At 43.7% G+C, this 24,730-nt stretch overlaps 1 long non-coding RNA gene across 2 annotated transcripts in view; it reads right to left on the reverse strand.

Annotated features, from left to right (window-relative positions):
* Positions 1–24,730, reverse strand: part of LOC136012198 (uncharacterized) — a 175,557-nt gene that overhangs the window by 117,298 nt on the left and 33,529 nt on the right. Inside the window, exons 2-3 of one of the 2 annotated variants that reach the window (XR_010611606.1) lie at positions 4,134–4,222; positions 2,795–2,941 (exon numbers count right to left, since the gene is read on the reverse strand). This is a non-coding gene — a long non-coding RNA (uncharacterized LOC136012198). Of the gene's footprint in view, positions 1–2,794; positions 2,942–3,473; positions 3,686–4,133; positions 4,223–24,730 lie in introns of those variants that run through there. The other variant, XR_010611605.1, reaches the window with a different exon arrangement.

Here is a 24,730-nt window from a genome sequence, read left to right on the forward strand (position 1 = left end):
AAAGCTGCTGACAGTTGCGGGTCTGGGGGGAGCAGTCTGATGAGAGAGTTCTGCTGTTAGGAAGACTGAAATGATTAACAGAAGTCTGAACCCAATGGGAACAAGGCTAGTACCCCGATTATTCACTTGCAAGTCATGCCAGAGAGACAGGCATTCAGCTGAACCCTGCACTGGGACAGTGCAGGGAGGGAAACGGATGCAGGCAGTTACCATACCCAAAGTAACCCTGCAAAGCCCCACTGGGGTGAACACACAGGTCTGAGTCATGTGTACCTTGTATACACTCTATCAGACATGTCAGTCACAGGCAGGGCTGTGCTCCCTGTATAAGACTTTGTCATGCTGTCATGCAAAAACACAATGGCTAAGAGCATCACCCAGCTTCAAACGCTAGGTTCCTTCAGGAAAATGGAAGAATAATAAAGTGCTGTAAAAGGTATCTATGAAGTGGAATAAGAAAATAAAGTGGGTGCTGAACATGCCACCCTTTGCCTAGGAAGTGAATCAGAGATGCTGCCTTACCCTTATCTTGCCAACTGCTCAGAGTATGGATACGTAGCTCTGATTAAATATAGAGAAGCCAGGGGAGGCCCCCATGAGAAAGGGTAGATTTAACTATCTATTATGACCTTTAATATACTATTTGATTTACTCATATAGAAAAAATATGGAGGACAGGCCAAGAAGGTGTGGAGACTCACAGCTGGGGCTCTAGAGTCACCAGCTATGGACCTGGAAGCAGAGCAGATGCAGAGCAGCATCTCACATCCCTAGCCAGATCAATACAGCCCATGCAGAGTTGAGCTGTTGCAGTCACACATCCCAGCAGCCAGGAGATGCTGCATTGCATCAAGCAGGCTTAAAGATGCTGGATTCCTATTTGACAGCAGCTCTGATCCTTGAAGGCACTTATCACCTGGAGCCCCATAGCTTGGCGTGTTATCTTCCTATGTTTGAAACACAGGGGTATAAACAGAAATTCAACCTAATTACCTCAGCCCCTTCAAGAGCTGACGTTTAGAGAGACAAGTCTGTGTTTGGGAGAATCCACTGCAGCCTGTAACTAAGCTGTCCAAATAGCCAAGTACATTCAATTTTCTCAAAAATCCAGCTTCAATCTAGCTTCAAATACTCCTGCTGCTGTTTCCAGCTGTGTTTGGGAGTAGGAGAGCCTCCTGCTACCTGAGCTCTGCACCTTAGAGAGACCTCACATGACCGAGCCAGTTGCTGACACCAGCTACAGATAAAGGCCACATTGCCAGCATTACATTTGCAACACCAGTGTTGCTGACTGAAAACCCACCGGCCCTACATAGCTCTTGGTCCTGCTGCACCGTTTCCTTTTATTCTTTTCTCTCCATTTTTTAATCAGTGTGCCTCGTGATAGAGCAGATGACTTCAGCAGATGACTTCAAAGCAAAGTGAAGGTGCTCCAGCCCTTGGCATGAACACTGAATGAGACAGCCAGTACTATCTACGCAGGTAGCCCAAAGGGGATGAAGATATTAATTTAAAAATCACATTGCAAGGTTTGAATACTGTAATTTGTTTCAGCCTTTAATTCTCAGGTCTTCCACTTTTTGGTTCAATCACAAGGAAAGAGCTTCATAGCCAAGAACTCCCACACCAGTCCAGATCTGAAGGTTACAGATATTCAGCCGTTTCGGCCATCACTGCCTGGTGTAGATCCCCAGTGCTCAGTAATAGCCACTATGCAATTAATTCTTTTGCAGTAATAGGGCAGCACCAATTACTGAGCAGACTCTAGTAGCAATAAAAAAATAATATACTAAGTCTTACTTTCTAAGTCACAGCGCAATAAATGTGTCTCTTTTGGAGGACTTCCATCTTTATATTCCTACCTCTCAGTTCCTTTTTTTTTTTTTTAAACTAATAAGTCTCATTTGCAGAGCATTCATCCTGAAGCTATGTATTCACCATATGAGACATACCAGACCCAACAGTCCCTTGGTCTGACTTGCATAACACAAAACATGGAGCTCAGCTCATGCCCAGATGAAGCAAGTTATCCAGCAGAGCAGTCATGCTCTTCCAAAAGACATTGGGAGAGAAAGGTACAGCCCTAATGAAAACCAGGACAGCCGGGATCCAGGATGGATTTAACAAGGAAATCTATGGGAAAGATGGAACTCTGAAGGGCCCCTGGTCTGGAAGCCTCTACCACCACAGGTTGAGTGACACTTAATGACAGTAGGAGAATTGAGAGGTCAGGATCCAAGGAAGAGAGAGTGACTATTCCAGGGGAGGACTCAGAAGGGTTCCTAGCTGAACTAAAAGCTTTCCAGCAGTAACCTTACATGCTTCAATCTGCAAGCAATGCCTGCATTGGTAACAGCTCTCCACCATCCCACCTCTTGAAGTTCACTGAAGAGTTTGCTGAGCTATTTCAAACTACAGCCCAGTTTTAAGGCAGATGAAAAACAAGTTTTATTCTGGATGTTAAAACTGTGGTTTGCTGAAAGCTCCATGCTTGGCCACGTGAGCCCAGGCTCCCCAGGTATGCCGTCCTGCCCACAATCCTCCTGTCAGTGGGCACTGTGCCCTGGAGGAATAGCTCCTAATCACAAGCCATGTCTCGCTCCTCTCTGCATGCGACTCCACTTTGGCACAACCATCTACTGAAAGGCCCTATCTGTGTGTGTATATATTCGCTTTTGTCTTGACTGATCTCCACAGCCCATGCACTCCTCACCTTCAGCTTGACCCTGTGGAGTACGTTTTGGCTCAAGACCAACATACATATGTCCAGATTTAGCCCTTGCTTGCCAATTACCTTTACACTCTCGTCCCTGTGGTTCAGCTTGTTCCCTTCTTCTCTCTCTTCACGGTCTCTGCTGTTGTGTTCCCCACCCTTCACAGCATGTGTGAGATAATATTCTTCTCCCCAGTCCACAGCTGCTGCTGAATTCAGCAGAGCCCCCTGGAAGGAAAGGATTTGCCCATAAGAGGTTTTTCAATTCATATTAGAAGGTACAAAGTCCTTGAAAGGTGAGCACAGATAACTCAGTGTGATTTCTGAGCCTGGAAAAAGCAAAAGACATTAGGAAAATGAAAGAGAGCAAAAGAAAAGGGACAATCCCTCTGCAGCCAAGCAGGGAGCCAGGGTGTCCTCAGGGCACCCCATCCCATGAATGGTGAGTCTCCTCTCAACAGTACATATGTACACAGAGCATTGACAAAAATGCTTTAGGCCAAAAAAATTGGACTTCTAAAAGCTCGAAACCAACATGCTGTTCAAGTAAACTCCTTCAAAGTGAGATCCTGAAGAGGGCCTCCCCACCCTGCCACCTGCAGACAGCCTCTCCATGCAATTCAATAGTCTGTCATGCTTGTTACAGGGGAATGAATTCCCTTCACACTGACATTTCATATACTTACTGATACAGCATATAATGAACACTCCGCCAACCCTGTCAGCCTCTTGCAAAACTAACTTTTTATTACATGTTTTTTCATTATTATATTTAAATTTTCTTTCAGGTCTGTTTTCTTGGTTTTTTTAGAAGAGCAGCTCAGGATAACAAATCTCACTTCAGAATCCTCCTTTGGGACAGGGTCTTGCACTTTGCAGTGCACAGATCCCCACCACTGCAGTCAGCTCTCAGGGTTCCCCAGGACAAGGCACCAACTTTGTAGAAGATCAAGCGCCAGCACTGCCAGGCTGCTGCAGAGATTTGAACAGGGACAGATTATTAGGCCCTGACGCGGCAGCGCACAGAAGCACCTTCTCAGCATTAAGCACACAGCAGCCCTCTGCTCTACCATCATATACCTTACTGACCTGGGGCTAAACACATCTATCCTATCAGCAGGATACTTACACCTAATATCTCTGACATTATGATGACTTATTCCACAGTTAGACTTACTTGCTTTCACTCTCCTACAGCATCTAACATGAGAATGGCAGTGCACAATAATGGCTCCTGGGCAATAAAGCAGAAATACTCTTAATGAAAATCAGTAGAAGCTGTAGAATAATCTCTACAGCACTTTAGCTACAGGCTTGAGCACGAAGATGGCTTTTGGCTCCTGTGGCTTTGTTTTGGGCTTAGATATATCTCTGATAACTAGCTTCTGAGCTGGGAATGAGTCTTAGGAGATCCACTCACCAGCAGCAAACGGGAATTCTTCAACCTCCTTTGGGATCATGGCCATCCAATGCAGATGATCACTTCCTCAGCTCACCTTTTACTTTGGGCTAGAACATCAGATAAACAGAACAAACTGCTCTGAAACTGTGACAGGAGCCTGAGACCCGAAATAACAGATAGAAGTGACAAGTGCTCCCAAGAGTAGTTTTCCTTCTTTCCCTGCTTGACACTTCACTGTTCCCTCTCTGCAGAAAGGTCTGATGATTTTACACATTGTCTAATCTCACTTAAGAAAACCAGAAGCCTCACGGAGAGAGGAACACACTTTTTCAAGCTTTTAAAGGGCCATGAACTCCTATATAAAAAACACTTGATGAACAGCACAAAGTGGTATTCTGGAGCTTTTGCAATTTTTATGTTAACAGTGAGACACCACAAGATGAAATGGAAACCCAACAATGTGAAAATATCATTTGTCTCATTTTTTATCCCTCTCTTCACAGAAGAATGACTATGCTGCATCAGATGAGAGGCCTATCAAACTGAGCATCCAGTTTGAAGGTACCCTGTGAAGGGTAATGTACCAATACTTCTTGAATACCTGTTCCAAGCCTCCAGCACTTGGAGCACCAGAAGAGGTTTGCGAGTACTCCTTGATGTATTGCTCCCTATAATTTATACAAACGTTATTTGAACCTGCAACAGTCAAGATAGCTATGAGAAACTTGTTACATGTTTTATGAAGAACTGTCACCTCTTATTTGACTGTTCCATCTGCATTTTTTTTTTATGGCCCAAGTTCTTGTGCTGTAAGAGAGAGAAAACCTCTTGTTCCAACTCTCCTCCCACTCATAATAGTATTGTACAACTAGCGATCTGCAGTCCCCTGCTCTATAAGTTTTATTTAATCATTCTGCACATTCAAATGTTTCCTATGTTGCTAGCACTTGCTCGTCCTCTCTATGCCTTTCCTAGCTCCAAGAAGGCATTTTTGAGATGGGGGTACAGAGCAGCCCTCAGATGAGAAGACACAGAGCCCTTCATATAATCTGTTTTGCTCTTTGATTCTTTTCCATCAAGCCTCATACCTTTTGACAGTTGCTGGGCTCTGTAATGCCATTTCCATAAGATAATTTACAAGTAGCTCCCAAGTCTCACTGAGGAATAAGATCCCAGCTCAGAACTCCATTCTGTATATAAACTGACAACTGCCTTTCCCCATGTGCATTGCTTCATTTATCTGCATTGAATTGCACCTGCTATTTATTGCCTAGTCACTCAAGTTGGTTTTCTTTTTACCACCATTACTATCATCATCAGTCTTCACACTCAGTCTTGACTTGTCTTCCAGATCGTTTAAGATTCACAGAGCAGGAGTGCTGCTGGCACAGGTCTCTGCAGAGCACCACTGCTGACTTCCTCCCTTGCAGAGGTGTGGGGCTCTTCCTGCCTTTTTGTTCCTGTCTTTTAAGCAGTTACCTATCAGATGACTTTTCTTCTTAGCCCATAGTGGCTTGATTTCCTTAAGCTCCTTCACTCAAGAAACTGATCAAAAGCCTTCCAGAAATCTATGTGGATTTTGTCAATTGGACTTACCTTATCTACATGTTCTCTGACACCTTCAAAGATTTCTCAAGAGATTTGTGAGGCTTGATGACTACCCTTTCCAAAGGACATACTGTCCTACTTATCCAGCTGCCTGTTGATCCAGTTCTTTCTTTTCACCAGTTATCTTAGTTTAAGTCTCTTTCTCTGGACCTCCACAGAGCCCTTTTAAGAACCACCATCACATAAGCTGCTTTTCAGAAGACTACTTCTGATGCCAATGCAGTTTTAACCGAAAGGTTGCTCACTGCAGTCAGTTCAGCTTTTCCATCCTTAAGACTCACAAATAGATCTAGTAATTTCTGCACTTGCAATATGGTTTGCACAACCTTTTTTTGAAGACATTTTCTTTAGAGAGGGACTTTTTACAAGGTCATGTAGTGACAGGGCAAGGAATGGCTTTAAGCTGATAGAGGGGAGGTTTAGATTAAATATTAGGAAGAAATTCTTCACCATGAAGGTGCTGAGGCACTGGCACAGATTGCTCAGAGACACTGTGGATCCCCACCCCTGGCAGTGCTCAAGGCCAGGGTGGACAGGGTTCAGAACAACCTGGTCTAGTGGAAGGTGTCCCTGCCCCTGACAGGGTGTTGGAATTGGATGTGCTTTAAGATCCCTTCCAACCCAACCATTCTATGATTCTGTGGCATGTTAAAAAGGCCATAGACACATTAGCATAAGGTCTCTCATGTGTGCTGAAACATCATGAATTGATCCAGAGTCTTCAAGAGCTAAAAGTGCTAATTACCAGAGCATGGACTGAAGAGACAAAGCTCCCCAGCAAAGGATGCAGTGCAACCTAATCTTCTGAGCCTTCAGCTGCATGCATCACTTGCCTTCATCCTCAAAGAGCTTACAACAATAGAAGGAAACAGTGGTCACGGCAGACTCAAACTGGACATGACATACATTTGAGGTTGCACCACAAGAGCTCTTTCAATACTTTATTACTGAAAGATGCAGAACCCATGGCTAAAAAAATTCTTACCAAAAGCAATTTTATAGCAGCCCACATGATGCTGTTTTGCCTGACTCTCCCATCCCTCATACACAGCACTTTTGAGAAGCTGGAAGCTCCAAGCTCCAGAGGGAGCAAGCATGCGGGAAGCCCAGCAGCAAGCAGTGCACACACACCGCTCTTGCAAGCACAGGCACCCAAACCACCATCCCCATCCTCCCTCTTGCTATCTGCAAAACACGTCCATCCTCTCCACAGGCACTGCCAAGACACAGCGCAGTCTCCCCAGGGGCATTCTCCTTGAGCACTGCTCAAACAGGACAGCCACTGAAGGGAATTGCATCTCTAAACTAGCCCAGTGAGCAATCCCATTGGCTCTTCCAGCAAGGTCCAGTGTTTCTGCAGCACAGGGAGCAGCTCATTATACTCAGGGCTCAGCAGAGCATGTTCCCATGGAAACAGGCAGCCTTTTTATGTCTGTTGACAGCTTTGGGTAGTTGGTTTTTTTTTCCCTCTAAAATGCTTGGACACAGAACAGGTGTCTCCAAGCCAGGCAGTAACCAGATAGTGCAAAGCTAGCACGGCCAGATAATGAGGCAAGTGTTTATTTGAGATGAAACATTTTCAGCCAGCAAGGTAGTGAGTCTATATCTGTGCAGTCCCTTCTGCAGGGGCATGCAAAGGCATCTGCAAGGCATTTGATGTCCACAGTCCATCAGCAGGCTGGCACAGGCTTCCCACATCCAAAGCACTGCACGCTGGGAGCAGGGATGTGGAGGGATTGCCCTCCCTCCACTCCACAGATCCTGTGGCAGGGATGGGTAATTGACTCCACCATACCATGGCTGCCAGCAAAGTCTCCTTGTCACAGTGTGCGCAGTCAAGACTCTCCTTGTAAGCCTGCCTAACCAGCCAAGGAGTGATCTATTTGCAAAGCAACAAATAACCCCCTACGCCTATCTCTTTTCTTGTGGGGATGGATTTTCAGTGAATTGAACTGAAGGAAGAAAGGGTGGATCAACAAACGTGCTCCCTTTACTCAAGCCAGTCACCATGCAACAGCCAACTCTCCCTCGCTCATGCTATCCATTCAGCATTTCCCTTCTTACCACCAAGACACCATAAATTATTTTGTTTCTTCTATAGCTCAAATTGTTACAGTGCCTGAGTTTCAGCCAGAAATCACCGAGTAATTTTGCTCAGGAATACCTGTAATCGGTAATGTGCTGTTACATCAAAAGCCATGTCGTGAACTATTCAGGTTTCCAAGTCAGGCGCTCAGAGAGTAGACTGTGCCAGATTTAAAATTGCCTGTGCAAATTTTATTGTGCTCACATGTTATGGTACAGTCTAATTACCCAATTGCCTCCTTCCCCCCCAAAACACCTGCCTTGTTTGCCGAATGGATAATTGTTCACTACAGACTTTTATCACCCTAATTATTATTTAGTATACAACATCCAAACCATGTCTCAAGCAGAAAACTGTGCATTTCCTCTTGAACCTGGCTAGACTTTTCTAACCGATGTAGCTGAAAACTTCAGAGCATTTTCTTCTCAGCACAGCATACTATATGTAAATGATTTCATAGATAAATTCATTTCTCAACAACATCAGGTATAAAAGCGAAGACTGAAGCACAAGGAGATGAAAGCTACTGAATATAACAACTAGTTTTGTAATACTCCAGGCATCAGTCTGATGAACTCCAGAGCATTTAGCATGTCACTGACTTGAATATACTGAGTTAAACCTTCAAATAAGCTTTTGACTGAAGTTCTCTGCATTTCTACACATCAGCCCTACGATCTGCATTCAGAAGATGAGGCATGCAGTTGCTAATAAGTTCAGTTTCTTGCTCTGCATCACAGAAGATGCATGGCTAGTGATTCCTATCTTCCAATCCAGCCCATGACTTCAAGAGGCTGTTCTTTCCTGTCCCCCCACAGCCTGTGGTGTGCTTTACACCACCCATGTACCATTCCTACAGGAACACCCCTCTTATGCACAGTGCAGAGCATCACATGTCACCACCCAAAATGCAGAGCTGTTCTGTGGATGGCCTTTGAGGGATTTAAAAAGTCACCATTTCATCTTTTGTTTTTAGTCAAACAGAACGAGAAACGCACAATGCTGAAGTTGTTTTCTGAATGAGCTCAAGGCGAAAGAACTGCTCAGGGTCAAATGAAGGGTCTCATTTTTAGATCAACTCTCCTTGTTTCAAAGTCCTTAATGTAAAATTCATTCCAATCTGAACGAAAAATGAACCCTACAACCAGGAAGCAAATGCAAAATGCTAATGTTAAAAAGCATGCACTTCTAGTATCACAGGCATTTTATTGTGAAATACAATTTCACAAGAAAGAAATACCATTTAATTCAAGCCGTATTTTACAATGGGAATTGTGATGCTGAACATTTCTAACTAGCTTTCATTGCAAGCACTGAGCAAGGTAGCAGGCAGAGTAAGTAACGTATGGCCATGTATTAGAGGCTGTGCAAGAGAAAATCTGCGCAGAGGAGGTGAAATAAAGATCTACTCCTAACAGTCCCTAAATGGACATATTTTAAGTGCTTGGTAGGGTAACCTCATCACACTTTTTATCATGGGGCTGCTTTTCTTTAGAATTCACTAGAACCTGTTTCATACCCATTTTGTCTGTACCAGAGGTCAGAAGGATGCTTCTCCATATTGTTGCTGTCATGATGATGGAGAGAGAGAATGAAGTAAATTTATACAAAACGTTTGGAAGAAAGGGCTAAAACTGAGGAAATACAACAAAGTTATCCCTGAAAAAAAAAAACCGGAATGAACGAAAGATGAATGGTGTTATCAGTGAGAAGATGAAAAAAAAAGAAGAGAGGAAACACCTAGAGACAGAACATGGGGAGAGATTTTGTCTTGTAAGATTGGCTTTTCACTAGAGCTGAAACATTTGAGGTAAGAGGGGATTTGTGTGTACTCTACTCCCTATGTAGAAACAAATCTCAAGGACTGACAGCTTTTGTCCCTCAGCCTCCAGTCCTCTAGAAACCTCTTTTGGCCATGCTGCAGCCAGAAAACAAGATTCAACCTTCTCACAGCAGCCAAGCATCTCTCCTCCTGTCTGCAGGTTGTCTTTCTTCATTTGGGATCTGCGACACCATTCGCCCACAAAACCTGAGGGGTCCTCAGCCCTCACTAGCCTTTCTCAAATGCATCACTAAAATACTTTGAAGCAGCCTCTACTTTTTCTTCCACCTGGTAGTTAACATTGAGAGCAACCATGTAAAGAATGACTTGAGGGTGTCGATGAGAAACTCGTCATGACCCAACAGTGTGCGCTTGCAGCCCAGAAACAACCTGTGTCCTGGACTGCATCCCCAGCAGCCTGATCAGCACATCGAGGGAGGGCATTTTCCCGTTCTACCATGCTCTGCTGAGAGACCCCTGCAGTCCTGCATCCAGCTCTTGCGTTTGTTCAGGCTGGAGAAGAGAAGGCTCCAGGGAGACCTTAGAGCAGCTTCCTGTGCCTAAAGGGGCCAACAAGAAATCTGGAGAGACTTTTGACAAAGGCAAGGTAGGGACAGCACAAGGCAGAATGGCTGTAAACTGACAGAGAGGAGACTGAGGTTAGACATCATGAAGAAGTTCTTCACTATGAGGCACTGGCACAGGGTGCCCAGAGAAGCTGTGGCTGCCCCAGCCCTTGCAGTGTTCAAGGCCAGGCTGGAAAGGGCTTGGAGCAACCTGGTCTAGTGGAAGGTCTGAGTGCATGCAGCTGCGTGGTTTAACCCAGCTGCTCAGCTCCCTCTGCTGTCCCAGAGCCTCTGCCATGCACGGTTATACTGCAGCTTCACGTGATGGGTGTTGCAAAGGAGGGCTGGGAAGAAGCTTGGTTTTCAGCCCCTCTCAAAATCACATCAAACCTAAAGCTGCCCACTGATACCAGCTGGTGCAGCTCTACACTGTAGAGAGCAAACGTGAGCTGCCTGGAAGGGAGTAGACTCACCTTCTCATCTCACTTCAGTTTGAGAATGTTGTGTCCCATCTCTGCCACTCTTCCCAGCTCTCACACAGTGACCAAACCATGGTCCCATTCTTTCAGAACGGGAGCCAGAGCTATCGAACCCTTTCCAAAAGGAGACTTAAAAGTATTCATGGTTCAGGAGATGAATTCACTTCTGCTTATTATTCAGCTCAGCTATAGTTAAACCAATTTAAGCTGCGCAACATAAGAGTTATTAAAAAAGATCTGTGCCTGTCAACTTTTCATTACATTACTGCTCGACATTCACCTTGGAAAGAGAAGGAAAAAAAAAAAGGAGAAAAAAAAGAGGAGACTTTAAAATTAAACTATGTTAAAGTGTAAACCAGCCACAGAAGAGGAAGAAATTAAAACACTATCGCAGGAACACAGCTTGCACAAGCTGCCCTTTCTCCCCTCCCAATCCCAGCCAGCCTGTTAGAGCCCAAGGGCATCAAACAGCAATTCAAAGGAACAACACCACTGCACTCAGTTTTATTTGTGTTTTCCTTTGAAACAGATATCATTGCCAAGGCTGAATTTGTCCTCCTGATAGGGGTCACTTTCTCAGGTAGAGACCAAACTGGGCACCTGTTTGCTAACAAGCACCCTCCACCAGCAACACCACTTGTAGGGGCTGCAAATCAGAGCAGCAGCTTTTCACCTTCCCCAGAGGGTCTTTCCCTCCTCTTCTTTATCCCAGGCAACAGAGGAGGAAAGTGCTGCGCTTATGTGCCCCAAAGGGGTCTTTTTTTCCTTCAGAAATATGCTATCACAACAGCCAAATTACTGTTCTTTATGTCTCAGAGGGTGTTTACTGTCTCACAGAGCATCACACTAAAACTGTCCCTCTTCATCTGCTCGGAAGGGTGGTTCTTGTTCTGCTTTACTGATAAAATTGACCCTCTCCACGAGTGGAGCACAAAATCAACCAATGCAAGAACAGCCCAGGGCTGGGGGATAGGAGGAACAGCAGATTCAGAGGTTCTACTCATGCACACAAATATAAGAGTGCATCCTCATCTTTTTCTAAGCCTGCTCAAGCTAGCCTCTGAACTCTTCAGGTAGCTCATCCTTGCAGTCCCATGAGCAGCAGAAATGCTAGCAACCTCATCTTCATGCTTAGAGAGCAAAGCAGAAAACAGTAAAGTGATTCTCAAAGAGAGAAGGACAAAATCTGCCCAGCACAGAGCCCTAACCACTCCACCACCCTTTCCCTCCCTCTGACCAGAAGCTGCTTTGCTGTACAAATAATGTTTACACCGTTAACGTGCCCCACTGCAAGGCACAGACTTCATGGCAGCAGTCATCAAACACGGTATGCTACCTTCAACCTAGCACTGAACCCATTCCTTTTTAACAGCGCCAGGTTCACTACCTTTGTCCCCAGCCTTCAGTACAGGCACAGTGAGGGCTGCCCCATTAAGAGGTGCTGCTACCAGCTCCCCTTCCTCACAACATTGGCCCTCTTCAACAGCTGCAGGAGTAATGCCAAGTTCAAAGGGCCAAAGAGGATTATTTATCTGCATTTGATGCCATATGAAATCCTCCTCTAGCTCCTCTCCCAAAGCCCCGGTTAACTATTTTACAGGAGAAAGCCATGCAGTTTCTCCCTGCCACCTAAGAAGCCAAATGAAGGCAGCAAGAGCTGCATATTTCTGTTATTACTTGTTCCACTTGAGTGAAACTCCACAATTGGGCAGTAGCAGGAGGCACTTGCTCTGAGCAAACACAGTTGTGAACACACCGAAAGTATAATCCCCGTGAGGGGAATTAAGCGATCTGCAGTGCAGAGGGGAAATCCAAAGCTCCTGGTGATGAGAAAGGAGACACAGCAAGGAAATAAAGATTGAGAACTCTAAGCTTTACATCAAATCAGTTCACTCAACTGGGCAGAACAATTCAAAGCCAGCCCAGCGACAGACTGCTTTCATGGTAATTGTTTCACCAAAAGGCAAGAACAGAGGTTGCTTAAAACAACTATAAAAGGTTTTCAGATATTTACTAATGAAACTGCTTTCCTGCCGGAGCCTTTTTGCACCACCCTACACACTGAACGGTGATTTGGGCAGCATGGCTTTTTAGCTTGCTCAGGAGCCCTTCTTGCAGGTCCTTACATTTTTAAGGAGACACGAAACAAAAAAAAAAATATCATTTGTTTTCAACAAAATTACCAATGGAGACCTGATCCGACAACGCTTTAGCCTTTACTCACCCAGCAATTCTGTTGACTGTTGTCCAAGAACCACTTTGTATGTGGAACAGCATCAGAGTGGGAGCTGGAATTGCACGTGATTTCTCCAACAAGAGCTGGAATATGGGCTGGCATTGGCTGAAATCTGAAGTCAGCAGAAAATCCCAGAGGTTCTATCTAGAAAGCGTTATGTGCTAAATTGTTAAAAATGTGAATCCACTGCAACACAAGCATGCAGCTAGGATTCAGTATGAAGTAGCTTATCCCTCTGTAGGAATCCTGTGCCCTCATTTGCAGGGCTAAACCTACACCACATCACTTAAGAGGACAGAAACACTTACGGACTCACTGGAGGGAGCTGACAGGCAACATGCTAGTGGAAGTTATGCTAAGATGAGCAAACTATGAGCAGGTTTGTGGTATCCCACATGTGATATATCCTCTGTGAAACACACTACGCTCATCCTGGTTTTGGGGACTCTTGTGGGTCTGAACCTCAAAGAGAGGTTAATCAGCATGAATCTGAGGTATCACAGGATGCTAAGACCACTATAAGTTTTCTCTAGTGGATTTTTCAGCTGCTTTGTATGACCAACACTTGGGTCCTGGGGTATTTTCCTGTCCCTGAGCAATACAGGCAGTGACTAGCTGGGGGGAGTAATCACTCCTGCTTTCTTGATTGTCAGTTATGTAAGGGGAAGAGACTTTTTTCTTCTCAACAACAGGGAATGATACTGTGGGGGCTAAGTGCTCCCTTCTTCACCTCCAAGGAGAGAGGTACAGATCCACAGAGCAGCTCTGTGCTTTGTAAGTAGTCCCTGCTGCCAGTACCTAAGTGACTGATAAAAGCTGGGACTAAAGTATTACCATCCTGATACTTTACTAAAGGCATAATGAATGGACCTATCCGTAAACCACAGGGACAATTTCTTTGGAGTATCAGCACAGTGTTAGAACAGAAACAGCAATTCTTCAAGTACAGAAAGCATCTAAAGACGCAAATGCTGCAAGCAATTGTTAAGCATGTTTAAATGAATATTCCCACTAAGTAGATACCAGGATAAACTTCAGAAAAATAGGACAATGCATGATGAAGATTTATAGCAATTATTTTCGGTTTGGTATTTTGTTCCACTTCTACACGTTCTCTGTGCTAACAAGTGTTAATTTACATTCTGTGTGCTCACAAATATTGATTCCTTTTGTAAAGCATATCCCAGGGTCTTACACGGGACCCAAGGCATAAGGGTAACACATGATTAGCAAGGAAAGAGCAAGTACCCACTGTGATTAGCCTCATAAGAGCTGGCCAGTGACCTCAGTCCCAGATAAGAAATCTGTTCCACTTACGTGAAGCCCTCAGTGGAAGGAGAGACAAAAGATATTTATGGCCTAGAGCCTGCTTAAAGAACCTAGTCAAATCCAAAACATCTGAAACGTACAAGTCCACCAGGTTTGCCTACAAAAGATGAAAACAAAACTGGACTTTGGAAGAATGTAACCAGCCAGAGGTAAGTATTAATTCTGTTAGGTTCATAAGAGGATTTTCTTTTAAAACCAAGTTGAAAATATGTGCGTTACAGCACTTGGAGCAAACAACATGATTTCTGCTCTAGGGTAACCATTTCTGGAATACTACTGGAACCTACAGCCCTTTAAGGAATTGTTTCACTTGCATCCCCACTTAGGATTATGAATTCCAAGAAACCCAAAATACAAAGGCAAAATAAAGAGTATCCAAGGTTTCTGCAAACTATGAGTATCCCTAAGAAAGAAAGAGGAAACATATGCACCTGCAACTCCTCACTCATACACAGGATGCATGAACAGAGAAAGCTGCACTTCTTTAACTACTCACTTCTACGAGTACAAGCTTCACAGTCTCAGTATACTGTCCCAATACTCTTCTGAGGGTAGGGAATGGCTAACATTCCCCATTCACTGGCAAGGAAGTAGAGTACAATACTGCTGCCTTGTGAAAGTTCTGGAGCTCACCATGTGCACAACTACTGCTTACATTCATAATTTATCTTCACTTTCCATAAAACTGCTGCTCTTATAGTGCCATAAAGCCACTGCAGCTGACTGCACATATCAAGTTAAGCACCAGGAAAACTCAAGCATTTTCCTACTTGAGGACTGACACAGGATGGATTGCTCTTTAGTTTAACAATAGCCCAAAATTTTAGTGCTGAGACTGAAAGGGGTCTCAAAGGGCTGGTGTGATCTCCCAGTAAGAAGCATGAGGTAGATGGACTTAATTCTATACAAGCACACATATATTGCAAAGGAAATGGCACTCAGCACCAAAAGCAGCAAGTGCAGAAAAGAAACTGGGGAAATGGCTGTTGCTACATGGGAAATGATCAAGGTTCAGGCTCTGGGTGGGAAACACATTTCTTGGTCCTTTCCTTCAAGGTGAACATCTGTGCACATTAATTGTACCTGCCTTAATCACTAGCTTAGTCTTCCATGGCTTAAGCATTAATATGAATCTCTTGAAGCTATCAGGTGTCCGTATGTGCATGGACTGCGACTGAACAGCCTGCAGGAGTCTGCCTCAGTGCAAGCTGCCTTCTATAACAGTAAAACCTTTTCAAATCTAGCCTTCCCTGCTCAAAATCCAGCCAGATTTTTATTTCCCTCCATACTTCCTGGTTCTTGCAATACAAAGTACATGGAGAACACTCTGGAGACACTGGCTATATTTTATCTCCAATGACTAATAATTACCAAGGTCAAAATTAAACAGCTGACCCAGATCCAACCCCTCTTGTATCTCTCTGCCTCATTGACTCCCCATTTCTCTCTTCATCTCATCTGAAAATACATCTTTTCCTCCCTTGGCCACAGCTGTTAATGTCTCTGTGTGTGTATGTGTGTTGTTATTTATTATTTAGCACTGCAAATCACCTTATGAAGCAGTTTCCATGAAAGGCACTACCACAAAAGCAAGCTGCTTTTGAATATTTTAGGAACCTGGCATTCTAGCATTGATATTCTAATTCCATTTATTTGAAAATCAAGTCAGGCCCCAACAGGTTATTCAACAAATTAATAAATGTTGCGGCTTTTGTCTTCCAGAGGGTTTTTAGCCCCTGGGATTTGCACTTCCATGTTTTTCCTCTGGTGAAGCCTGCTGAATTTGTTTGTTTAAGAAAGGAGACCTGATGTTCCTGTGTGATCCCCTGACTCCAACAGCTGGGACTTTCAAAGCAAACAAACACTTCAAGATGCAGAGGGAAGGAAAAAAATAAAATCAGAGATCAGCCACTCGGCATCTTCCTCTGGTTAACTACCTCATGTGGCTTTCTTCCTTTCCCCCCTGCTAAGGTCTCTGGAATCCTGGCAGGCTCGGGGTCCTGCAGAAATCTCACCCCCGTGATATCACAGAGGGCATGTTAGAGCTGGAGCCATCCACACTCAGAGCATCAACAGTGGAACCAGGAGGTTCCTGCAGCATGGACAATGTCTCTAGCACAGCCAACACCTGCTGTCCTTGGGCATGGGTTACCCCAGAAGAGGATAACCAGGATTAGGCTGCATATTTAAACCTCAACTATGCCTGCCTCAACTTTTTCCAGATTATCCCCCCAGGGTTTCCAAGGCTTCCCCCTTGGTGGGAGCTGATGCCCTAAAAGTTGCCCAACCCAAACAGCTTCACCTTGTCGTCTGCAATATCATAACCCATTCCAGCTGCTGTGACATACCCCAGGCACCGCCCTCAGCTTCATGCAGTTTTAGGGGAGCATGCTATTAACTTCTCTTGTCTTAAACGAGCTGCTGAAAAAGAGAAATAGGCCAGTATTACACAATGAAATCTCTTTGAAAACCATCAAGACTCTGCTGAGCTCTGCAGCACTCCAGGACCAACCTTAGATATTTTTTTCTACAGGACATGAGATACTGTTTTCAATTAACACAAGCTCACTGGCCTTTTTCTGACCTAAAATTTCCCCTACATGAAAGTACAAGGACCTATTTGTTTAACCTGTACATTTAAGCCTCCTCAGAAAAAAAAAAAAAGAGAAATGCCATCTTCCTATTCAGACTTTCATCTTGTACACAAAAAGAAGCAGGGGTAAAAGGGGCAAGATTATTCAGAGAATTTATCACAAATCCCACATACTACCTAAGAAAAAATAAAATACATATTTCTCTCGAACATCAGCGTACCACTTTTTCTTCCCCTAGGACATAGCTCATAGGCGCTCAACCCATAACTGGACCAGCCCACATCATCCGTCCAAACAGAAATGCTGAGTTAACCTGGAGAAGTGCGGGAATTAGATACGGTAAATACACTTTTCTCAACAAAGAAAGCCATTTCAGTCGCAAATTGGCAGAAAAGCCACATAAATGGTTGCAGAACATATCTGCCCATTACGTTTGAGAATCCAAATAGCACTAGCGCATCAGTGGTAACTGTGTTAGCACAGTAGATAATGTAAAGAATAATGTCTCCTCAGCTGTACATAATGAAGTTGCAGTTCCACAGAGAGACTTGAGGGCCACAAGAAACCACAAGTGTTAAACTGGAGCTTTCAGCTCCTAGAATTATTGTCTTAATTTATGTGCACTAAAGTGCAGGAAACAACATCTACTATGCTTAGATTTTTAAAGGATTTTTCCCGGTTTGCCTCTTGTCCTCTCCTTTAACCTTTCAGTAAGTTTCCATTGGTTGTTGTTTCCACACAAGCCTGAAATTTTCATTTAATTCCACTTCTAAAGAGCCCAGCTTCTTTACTGGTCCAGGTACTTGGAAATTAGCAAGAAATGAGAAAATGAAATGTGAAAAAATTTAACCTTGAGGGTTTTTATCTCTCTACCTATCACAGGAGTAATGGAGCAGGCGACAGAAAGACTTAAATGCTATTTTAGCATCTATGTATTTATGCTCAAGCATGCGTATATATTTATATGTATTTATCACGAAGCTTCTGAAAGGTACACAGGAGCACTCTTCACGTGAGCCAGGAAATGAAGCTGATTAATAGAGCTCCTTCCTCCAAATGGAGAAAGTAAATTTGGCCTAAATTATAATCAGTAACTTTGATTTTATTCATCCCTTCAGGATCAAGTCTGAGAAGCCATTTCAAACAGGAATACTGACATAGACATCCTTCCATTCTGTAAGTTTGCTTTACATTGCAATTACTTTATTTTGCAAAGGCTAGGGGGCTGATGTTAATGTTGGTCAGCAGGTTAAATATTTATGACATATATAAAAACATATGCTAATTTTAAAATAGTAAACTAAGCTTAGGACATAGCTGAGGGCAATTTTTAACAAACTCGTCAAATCAAGAACCATGTTTTATAATAAAGCCATAGGCAGAGCACAACAGGTATAACTCTGAATTTGCTTGCTATTAAGGATAAGCACTAAACTCACAGTGCTGTTTTGCATACCAATAGCTGCTTGGAGCACTTAATGAATGTGCCACCAGAGCCTGTGTTACAGTCATTTCTAACAGGGTAACAATACTGACCCACTAAGTCATTCCTCATGCTGACCAGGAGCTGGGGAAGCAACAAACTTTTGCACAGTCTGTGGCACCCTGGTTATGTGAAACTTTGTCAGTGATGCTTTGAGTAGAGAAAGGAGTGAAGGAACATGTGCATTCATCTTTTATGAGAAAAGGAGGTGGGGAATGTCACATTGCATCATGTTGCGTTGGAATCATAGAATAGTTAGGGTTGGAAAGGACCTTTCCTATATTACCCATGGGAAGAGACTTCAGAGGCTCTCTGCTGTATAGCGTTTTCAGTAAAGTATGTGAAGAGACAATTAGCAGAGGAGTCTGCTTTCTGTATATTCCCAGATTCGGTTCTCACTTGTTTCTGCTTCTAGTCACTTATTCAATCACTTGGTAGGAGCTCTTTTTGCCCTCTATATTCAGGGGAAAAGAAAAGGACTTTGAGTACAAAAGCAACACCACACACAGCACTTCACTTGCCCTCTGCCCTGAGGTTTCTAGAAAACCCCATGAAGGGAACCAGTGTTATTTGCCCCACTGACAAGAAGGAAAAAATGAAGCACAAAGCAGTAAAAAGGCTCTCTCAAAGCCACATGGATTCCCGAAGAGCTATTCAGGTACTCTGTCTCCTACAGACTACATTATTGCATTTAAATACACACTTAGATTTAGGAACAAGGTTTGACATTGGGCTTACTGCAAAGGAAAGGCAGGCCCTGTGCTTTTATCCCATATCCAGCTGCTCTGACCAGTTTGTCTGGAGATTGCAGATAGCTCTAAGGCTGCAGTTAAAGAGGAACAAGCAGCTGGTTTGGTCTCTGCTTCCCTTTCCAAAGGCAGGCAATTTTAACTGCAGCATCGCCACCTCTTAACTTATACAGCACAGCATTCAGAGATCTAAAGATCACAACTGGAAATTCCCATGTAATTTACCTCCCAAAGGGAAAGAAGGTGAGGCAGACAGAAGCTTTTATGAGGAAGGAGAATGAGGGACCCATAGAGGGTGAGGCACAGCAATGGTATAGGTGGAGACAAATAAGAAAGGTTGCTTTCTTGCCTGATCTCTGCCATCCTCTACTCCCTACACCAAAGTGTTAAGAGACACAAGCCTTTGAGAACTCACTCTATGTTCCTATCCAAATTACATTTCCACGTTTCAAATCTGTGAGGGAAAGAAAAGAAAAACCAGACCTTGTGCTTTATATAATCCACTGAGGAAACCTGACATAATGGCTTTGACCCCTTGGCATCTCCTGGGCACAACTATGAAATATTATTAGCCATATCCTCCTTTTATTTCTCCTTATCAAATGCAAACTATACAAAGCAAGAAGCAATGATGTCCACTGAAAACTGCATGCTTTGTCAGAAGGTACTGTTATAGCAAACAAGGGATTTGCATTTCCTCTGTCCAGAAGAAAATGCTGCTCCAACCTAATTCCTTCCAAAACCCAAAGCAGTATGTAAAATCGTTAACATGGAAATACTTAAAGAAACTTGATACTCAGTTGCAATAAAGCCGTCTTCCTGAATTTCCACCAAGACATTTCCCCAGTGATTCTTGTGTTACCAGAAGAAAAGTAGCAGCACTGTTTTGACCACTTTTGTTTTGTCTCTCCAGAACCTCATGAATCTGAATCCTCCCTTCCAAAATCATGTACACCAACAAATCCACAATCGAGTCTGGATAGTCAAGACCACTTCTGTTCATCAGCTCCATTCTCCTGCTCTTTCTATTCCTTTTGCAATAGCCAAGCAAAATGGGAAGGAAAGGCACAGCAAAAGTTTACTGTAGATTATTATTGCAAACATAAGGACCCTGGAGATTATGAACTACGTACATTAAACATCCACATCCAAACAGCTTGCATTCTGGCTGTAGCGAAAACAAGAGCGTGGACAAACACATGACTAAAAGGATTTGGAGGAGGAAGTCATAATCCCCTTGCACTTCACACACCAGCAACACAAAGTGTTAGAAAATAACCTAAGCAGAAATGCCCCAAAATCCCTCAGTAAGAACCCCAGCACTCTCCATTTTTTCAGCTTTTTCTGGCAAGGTCTTTGGCCAGAACTGCCCCAGAACTTTTATCAGACCTTCCTGTCCTCATCCAAGCCCTATAAAATGGTGTCAGATGAGAACTGTGCTTTTACAACCAGCTTTTGCTGATGGTGCTGACAATGGAAGAGAGAAAGCAAAGGAGAAACAGTGGGATAGAGTCTGCAAGGCCCTGGCTGTGTGCCTGAAGGATCACAGGCTTATGCAGCTTTCTTAATGTTTCCAGGAGTTTCTGAAGGCTTGTTCATATATTTAAGCCAATATACTAATGTGTGATGTTTCTTTTGCCCACAGTGGTTGATACACTAGATATCCCTGTGTTCACTTACAGCTGAACGAAAGGAGCACTGCACTCGAGTTAGTCCATAACTGGGGGAAAAGAGTTGTCTTTGTTGTTCCCTCTTCTTATCAGGACAGGAACCCTCACCATGGATCAGCTGTCACCTCACAGCAACAAAAACTCTCAAACACTGCTTAAATGCCTGCAAGCAAGCACACTCCAAGCACAAGTGACTGCTGCCCTCATTAGGAAGGACAAAGCGTTATCAGCATTGGAGGAAATAAAGAGAAAGAAAAAGCTTTGTGAAATCACGGTGGTGTGATTGCAATGTAAGATGCAGGCTCATTTCAATGCTAACCAGATTATTTAGCTAGCTAATGGCTACTCTGAAGGGATAGTTGGAATTAGTTGATAGTGATTTAATTTGTGCTACAGATTGCTAATTAAGCCTGTGAAGAGGACAAAAAAATTAATCCATTTAGTTAAGGAGATACAATGATAGATGTGGCATATTTGAGTCATTCACATCCAGGAATAAATTAAAAGGTTTCACTCCATCTCGACACTGAGCACAGAGGGGGTGTGTGTGTGTGCATGTATGGAAGGCTGGCTACAAGGCCATGCATGGCCTTGACCATCTCCCAGACAGCACATTTCTCTATCTGGCAGGATATGTGACCCTCGAGTGAGGGCTATGGCTAATCCTGCAGTCTTTATATATAATGTGTCCACAGAAAAATCCCAGTCTGTCACATCTGGAGTGGTGCTTCTCCATTTTTGCCACTGCTGTGGGGACTAAGGAAAGCATCGGATGCTCTGCAGCTGTATGGCACCAACAAAGGTCTCCTGCCTCCATGGTACTCACTCTTTGCTGTAAAGCACAAAGACAGAAGCAATAATGCTGAAGCCAGCCTTCCCCTCCCACCGTGCTTGGCACACAGCAGATCAATGTGAGCTTTGTCTGCAAGCATCAATACTGAAGCTTGACCCAAGCGGGAAATCTGTACAGCAGAGGAGAGGTAATTAATAGGTACCTAGGGATGTCCTCCGAGAATGCTCCCAAAGATCAGAGCTTGCATAGAAGGGAGCACCCACTGCAGTAATTCCATCTAACCCACCTCACTTTCTGGAGAGGAGATGGCTGCCCAGGGATTCCTGCATCAGTCCCATCTTGATTTTCAAACACCAAGTGATAACAAAAGTCAGCTCACACCTCGGTGAGTTTCTCCAACATTTAATTAGCCTGTTAACCCCTAAATCACTCCAGGCAGTAGAAGTCATTTTAGAAAAAATGCCCAGATACCTTCAGAGGAAATCTAAAGACCCTAAAATTATTTTGGGATGCAGAATTAAGTTTACAAAACAAAAATAACACACAAAAAAGTGCCACACAACAGCCCAAGTTTTGAGTGTTTTTTAAAGCTATATACAAAGTATTAAAGGAATTATTAAATCAGAAAATATTACTGAGTTTTTTAATCCAAACTTGCCATTGAGAATGCCTCAGTGTTTTCCTCAATGTATACCAGCTTCCAAGAGAAGCTGCTTCATGACTGGTTGGATCTTTATCACAGTTTGGCAAAGTAACCATGAAATCTTAAGAAGCTTGATGTCTGGATGACTGTAAAGCTGGGAAGGGCTGTATAAGGGCAACCCACTTGCTGGTGACAAGCAGCTCCTCTGATGTAGCCCTTTTGCCTTCTCCTACCCTGCCTCAATTTTATTCTTCCATCCTTTTTGATGTAATCTGACATGCTGCTAAAGGCAAACCCATTCCAACAATCTCTCACACCAGCTGGGATCCAGTTGTCAGATTTGAGCCAGGGTGCAATCACACCTTGCTTTGCATTGCACCAGTGGATTACAGTCTGCATACAGCTCACAGCAGTGAGCTGAAATGGCATCCTGCTCTCACCAGTGCACTGAGGAGACATGGTGGGAAGTCCATCCTAAACTAATGCCTGGGGCTGGACTGTTAATGCTCAGAATTTCAAGGAGACCAACTCAGCTACATCCTTATTCACACAGATCACAAACAATAAACCACCTCTTGAGAAGCTGCATGTTTCTGGATGGTGGAAACAACCACTCCCTGCTACCACCCAGCTTAGGGCAAAGAAGATCAAGTTTATCTTCTCATTCCTCGTACATAAGAACAGGGCATACACGTGCAAGCTCCTTGGGGTTGCCTGCATGCCACTCATTGTGCAAGCTCAAACTCCAGCAAACAAGCAAAACACAAGAACAGGGCCTGCTATTGCCAGAGAAAATGTGACAGCTGAATGCCTGTCAGTGACAAACAATTAAATTACATCCTACTGTCTAAGATGTAAAAGAAGCAGAAGGCTTTACTTTAACAACTGTTACTAAGCCTGAAACAGTGTGGCTATGTGTCTACCTCTGGCAGTGATTTTGTGAGCACAAATACATCTGTCTCTGCAAGTGAGCCTTTCTCCATCACTTCTCACTTCCAGAAAAGACCATCACCACCACCTGGTTTTTAGCTGGGCAGCTGTAGAAGTCCACTGCAATACACAAAACATCCAGGGATAGTAATATAGTATTGAAGGCAGCAAAGAATCACTTGCAAAGCCCAGTGAATATCTACTACTGCAAGACCTAAGAATGCTAAAAAACTTCACCTCTCTTGTATTTTTTAAGTTGAGGTGTTAGACCCTACTTCTTCTTGATACCAACAAAAACTGAATTAACACAAGGGATAACAGACACCTTAGGATATTTGTTTGAAGATGGCCTCTTCAAATAGCATCATCTTTGCCAAAGGAAAGAAAACATTTCTGGCTGTCTATCATCCCTCAAGATGTGCATACATACAGTGTGATGAAGGCTGGAGTAGCAAACAGGCATCTAAGCAAGCACAAGCTGAATGTAGCCGACACCACTGGCCGTTATGCCCTATACAGCACATGTCTGCTTCCAGAGAAATTGTTCCTGGAGTCACCATACTGAAGAACTGTTCACTTGAAAGTGTTCTGCCTAGACTCCATGTCACTTTATCCTCAGCAGTTAAAACAACTGAAACTGGAGCAGCTCTACTAAAGATCTCCACACCGGAATGATTTCTCTCTCCAAGGAAAAGGAACTTTTTGTTTCCACATCTATTTGAAAGATTAGCCAGGGAAGTTCAAGCACCTTTGAAGCTGCTCTGAGTCTAACAACATGCCAGACTGTTTCTGAGTGATAGTATGGCAGTATTGCTCCAGGAAGAGTAACTATAGGCTCTAAAGCAGCTCTAAAGGAGGTAAAGCCCAGCACTTGCCTGTGGGAATCCTTAACCACACTATAAGGCCTGAAAGATACAAGGGGATTGTCTGGATAATAGTTGATTAGCCCACATTACAGGGATTAGCGTTCCTTTTGAACTTTTAACAACTTTGTTATGTCTTCTACTTGCCTTTTTATGTAAAAATAAATAAGTAAAAAGATGGAGAGTTTTTTAAGCTGATTTTTTTTTTAAAGGAAATTATTAATTCTCCCTATTACCAACAGATAAAGCCCTGGCCACACTTGAAAGGGCGAGTCAATAACGTACAGAGGTTGGAAACACCACAAATCCCATTCGACATGCTCTGATTGGCTTTAGATGTTTGCCTTTGTAGCAGGAGCATGGCTGGATTCCACTGCAGCTCAGCAGCTCACACTGCAGAGACAACAAACTGCACGGCAGCACAGGAGGGGGCTGAGCTGAAAGGAGCTAGTGAGTGGAAGAGAAGACAATCCCATTACACTAGCTCCAGGAAAGCCAAGGAAACAGCAAAACTACTGGTGCAAGCAAGGTCAGGGCAGAGCTGTTCCCCATGAACAATCTGTCTAGACTACAAAGCATTGGATGCTGGTTAGAGGCTAACAAGGAATACTATTTGGACATGGGGATGCACTATGATCAAGGGGCAAACTGCAGGCTTGGTATCCAGCAGATAAGCCTGATCCAGGCAAGATGAAGACAGAGAGAGGGGTACTGCAACTGTTACCTTGGCCCACAACAACCAAGAAAGCCATCTTAGATGGAGC

This window comes from Lathamus discolor, chromosome 3 (assembly GCF_037157495.1).
Source record: "Lathamus discolor isolate bLatDis1 chromosome 3, bLatDis1.hap1, whole genome shotgun sequence".
In the NCBI taxonomy this organism is placed as follows: Eukaryota; Metazoa; Chordata; class Aves; order Psittaciformes; family Psittacidae; genus Lathamus; species Lathamus discolor.